Source organism: Dipodomys ordii, unplaced genomic scaffold (assembly GCF_000151885.1).
Source record: "Dipodomys ordii isolate 6190 unplaced genomic scaffold, Dord_2.0 Scaffold152, whole genome shotgun sequence".
Taxonomy (NCBI): domain Eukaryota; kingdom Metazoa; phylum Chordata; class Mammalia; order Rodentia; family Heteromyidae; genus Dipodomys; species Dipodomys ordii.
Genome location: NW_012267368.1, coordinates 191,753 through 196,709, shown reverse-complemented (window position 1 = coordinate 196,709; position 4,957 = coordinate 191,753). Strand labels below are relative to the sequence as shown.

The window sequence follows — 4,957 nt, the reverse complement described above, 5'->3', positions numbered from 1 at the left end:
CTGGGCCATTGTTGGACCCCACTGCTAAGGGTAAGCCCAAGGAATTACCTGAATGGTTTCAGTGTTTGTGGGGAATGCCTCAGCCCAGCCTGAATAAGTGTCCACTTGTACCAACAGTTATGGATACTCATATTTTCCAGGCTTTACTTCTTTGAAGTCCACTTCCTCAAATTACCAGGTGAAGTTCCCACACACACGCCCTCTCCACACGTTCCTGCCTTCCAGCATTTACCTGTTGGCAACTTTCTACATACATTACAGAGGCTTGGCAGTCTGAGGCTCCACTGATTTACAAGGCAGTTTTAGGCAGGGGCCCAGGGCAATTTACCAGGGTGACAGATAACCAGATATAAACAGACAGAAGGCTTGAGCCTGTACCCATGTTTTGCAAGTGCACACATGTCACATTTGTACACTTGTGACCACAGTTTTTTATGCCTCTTCCTTTCATCTTAATGACTAGCAGCTCAAGAGGCCCCACTGGTTTTAGGGCAGCCTCCCAAGCTACCTGATCAGGTTGGTTATTTCCCTGAACCTCAGGGGTCTCCAATTTCTTTAATACCTGTTTAGTTCTCTGAAGCTCAGTCTGGAGCTTGGAGACTTCTTCCATTTTATTTTGGCTTTCCTCCTCCTTGTCTCTCAAGCTCATTTTCATGATCTCAATCTCCTTCTCAAAGGCCTCCTTAACTTGCAAGTGTTCTGCAAGGGGCACAGAAGAGTTGCTTTGACCATCCATCTGCTGCTGTGGCCTGCTCACAGCCCACTGCGCCTCACAGCACCTTTGCTTGCTCTTCAGCTCCTCCTTTAAGTTCTCAATGGTGCTATTGACAGACTTCTTTAGCATCTTCACCTGATGGGTTGGGACATTCAACTCTGTGTAGCAAGGATCTCTGCAGTCTGTTTGGCCTTTTCCTCTAGTAGCTTCTCTTTCTTGTTTTTCCTTCAGTGTATTTTTGTGATAAATCTTTCAACTGCTTGTTTAGCTCTTCTCTTTTTATGCCTGATGCTCTTTCCATTTCCCGGGCATTCCCCATCTGAGCATGCGTGTCCTTTAACTGTTTCTGATGTTTTCCTTGAGCCTGATGTTTTCCTGCTCACTTTTCTTGGCCTCTTCTTCTCTGACACAGCACTTCTGTGTCTGCTCTCCTAGCTGCTCTTTCAGTTCTTTCTCTGTTGCTTTGAGTTTCTGCTCACACTCTTCAAAGGTGATAATGGGTGTGTACTTCAGCCTAATACATTCTTGTATCATATCTAGCTCCTTCTTCTGGGCCTTGATTTCTGTGTGCAGTGTCAGGATCTCCTCCTGGCCTTGCTTGTAGTCAGCAAGGATGGCAGTGTTGGCATCCTGTGCCTCCTTCAGCCTCTGACCTGTGGCCCCCAGCTTGGCCTCATGCTCACCCAGGCTGATGTACTTGGATTCCATTTGATTCTGAGTGTTTTCTGGGTTCCCTTGAGGATTTCATTCTCATCTTTGACTTTTACAAGTTCCTGATTTATGTCTTCAAATCTTTTCTTCACTTCGGATAATTCTCTCTTAGTTTTCTCGAGCATGCTGGTTCAATGTGCTTTTAACCTCTTTGTGGGTTTTGACTGGCACATACTGGAGATTCAAGCCAGTGTTTTCAGACAGGAGTATGTGAATTTTTTCTTGGCCACATTTTTTGTTGTTGTTGTTAAGTTCGGAGGGCTGATTTAAGTTGAACAAGGCTGGATTTCAGAGTCCTGAGCTCCTTTCCATGTTTCTCAGGAGATATGAACACAGTTTCCAGGTGGCTAACGTGCTTACTTAACCTGTCATTTTCCATCGTTCTCCTCCTTGGACATTCCTCTTTCCAATGTCCATTTCAATGCAATAAGCACACTGATCTAGTCCTAGTGGTTCCCTACTTCCATTTGCAAAATAATTATACTGTCTTCGCCAAGGGTTTCTTGATCCCTGTCTTGGTGCTGCTACCAAAACTCGAACCCCCTTCTTTGACTGTTTTTCTTCCAGGGTATATCTGTTATCAAACACCCACTGGGCAAACACTACCAACTCAGATAACACCTTTCCCTCAAAACCTTATAACTTTCGAAGCTTTCTTCTAATATCTGGGGGTGACTGGGTAATGAAGGCCATATTTTGGACTCTTCAATTCTCTGGGGCTTCAGGATCTATAGGCATATAGGTCCTATAGGCCTCAAAGAAACATTCTAGAAAAGCAGTGGCAGACTCACTGGGGAGTTGCACAGTCTCCCTCACCTTAGATAAATTAGTTGGCTTCCTAGCCACTGCCTATATCCCTTCTAACAGTTTGGCGATAATTGATAAACACCTCCTTACCTCAATTGCTGTTGTAGTCCGAGTTTGGGCAAGTCTGGGGAAAGACTCGCTCCAAATATACTGGGTCATCAGTGGGGGAACTGCCTTCAAGCCACCATGTGGGATGGACTCCCTTTCCTCCCAGGTGAAAAGCACCTGTAGAAGTTGCTGACAGGGGCTGGGAAGGTGGCTCAGTGGTAGAGCGCTTGCCCTGCATGCATGAGGCCCTGGGTTCAATTCCTCAGCACCACATAAGCAGAAAAAGAAGACAGAAGTGGTGCTATGGCTCAAGTGGTAGAGTGCTAGCCTTGAGCTGAAGAGCTGAGGGACAGCAGAGTCCAGGCCCCAGGACCAGACCACCCACCCCTCCAAAAAAAAGAAGTTTCTGACAATCATCCCAGGTGGGCTGGTGTATGAAAAATACTATCTCCAAAGAGGAACCTATTGCATTGCTAGTGGGAATGTACACTAATACAACCACTCTGGAAAGCAGTCTGGAGGTACCTCAGAAAGCTAAATATAAACCTCCCCTATGACCCAGCTGTACTACCCCTAGGCATCTACCCCAAGCAACAGGAACCAGGATACAAGGTCACATGCACCTCCATGTTCATTGCTGCACTGTTCACAATAGCCAATATGGAAACAACCCAGATGCTCCACTACTGATGAATGGATCCAAAAATTGTGGTACCTATATACAATGGAAGATTATATAGCTATTAGAAAGAACAAAATAGCTGGGTGCTGATGGCTCACACTTATAATCCAAACTACTCAAGAGGCTGAGATCTGACCACAGTTCAAAGCCAACCCAGGCAGGAAAGGCCATGAGATTCTTATCTCCAATAAACCACTCAGAAAACTGGAAGTGGTGCTATGGCTCAAATGGTAGAGTGCTAGCCTTGAGACCAGGTCTAGAATTCAAGCCCCACAACCAACAACAACAACAAGACAAAGAACAAAATAATGTCATTTCCAGGGAAATGGATGGAACTAGAACAAATCATGTTGAGTGAGGTAAGCCAAGATCAGAGAGACAAACGACACATGGTCTCCTTGATATGTAGATGTTAAATTCAAAATTCAAGGAGATATGACAAAGTAAACAGTACTCAAGAAACAAAGGGCCCCCACTCAATTTGTCATATCATTTCTAAGTGACTCCATGTTCTTGACCACATACATGGTGTGTGTGTGTGTGTATATATACACACACACACACACACACACACACACACACACACACACACACACACCTCTGAAGGAAGCTAGAAGGAGGGCATAGAGTCAGAGGGAAACAGGGGAAAAAATACAACAGTGAAGCCCATCAGCTGCACTGGACATGGATGAAAATGCACCAAGCAACTCAAGGGCAGTGATAGAAGGGAAAGAATGAGAGGGAAAGGGGGAACAGCTTACACTAATCAAAAGGAAAGAAATGTACCTATCACCGGATGTGGAAGAAATAGTTGTATGGTCAAAGCTTGTAGAATTCACAAACATTATAGACCATGATCATGACAAGTTGCTTGTGAAGGTTAAACTGTGTTTGTGACTTTAAGTATCACTATCCCACAATACTGTGAAATTTGTGAAAGTTATGTAATCACAATTGCAATAAAAAATAATTTAAAAATTAAAAAACTAGAAATCTCAACAAAAAAAGGAAAAGAATATATTGTTTCAAATAATGAGATTGAGTCCCTGGGGTTTTTCAGAAAAGGATGGATTTCGCTGTTTCCATTTATACAGGTCACTGGTTGCAAAGAGAAGGGGGCTTGCCCACTGTCTCCCCCAGGCACCTGGCTCAAGGTTAGTAAGGGGACTCTACCACCTTTTGCCTCCTCAGGCTGGTACAAAGCACCACTTCTGGTATGGAGGGACTTAACATGGGATGCACTGATGACACAGAATAAGAGGGAGAATATACCAGTGAGTCTTTCTGGGGGGGTTCTGTAACACCAGGGGAGATTTTTCAGTTGCAGTTTCACTTACAAGAACTTTAGGACATTGTTTTCCCATCCTGGTAAAAAGGAGTAAGCAGAGGTATATACAGAACACAGATAGAACTAGTAAGAAACATATACAGACAAGTAGCCACAGACACTGAACCCACATGTCTCATATGGCCCAGATGACCTCTTGTGGAGGTCCCAGATGACTTCTGAAAGAAGCCCCAGATCACCTCTAGAGGGGGTTCCAGAGTGAGCATACTCAACCTCAAGATCACAATTAGAAATGGGCAGCTTAGCCAGGTGCTGATAGCTCACATTTGTAATCTTAGCTCCTCGGGAAGCTGAAACATAATGATTGAGGTTTGAAGCCAGTCCATGTGACGCTTATCTTCATTTAACCAGCAGAAGGCCGGAACTGGAACTGTGGCTAAAGCGATAAATCACCAGCTTTGAGTAAAAAGGTAAAGGACAACATTCAAGCTCTGAATTCAAGCCCTAGGACTGGCACGGGGAGGGGGGGAGGGGGGAAGGGGAGAGAACAGGAGGGAAAAGGAAGGGAGAGTAGGGAAAGAAGAAGAAAGGGAGACAGGAAGAGGGAGGGTGGGAGGAAGGGGAGAAGGGAAAAGGAAGAGGAAGGAAGGAAAGAAATGTGAAGGGTTTCATTATAATAATTTCCTACCTGCATGTCATGTACTCT

General features: G+C 44.7%; 1 pseudogene; it reads right to left on the bottom strand.

Annotated features, from left to right (window-relative positions):
* Positions 1–289: 289 nt before the first annotated feature.
* LOC105997735 lies at positions 290–1,805 on the bottom strand (annotated as a pseudogene).
* Positions 1,806–4,957: the final 3,152 nt, after the last annotated feature.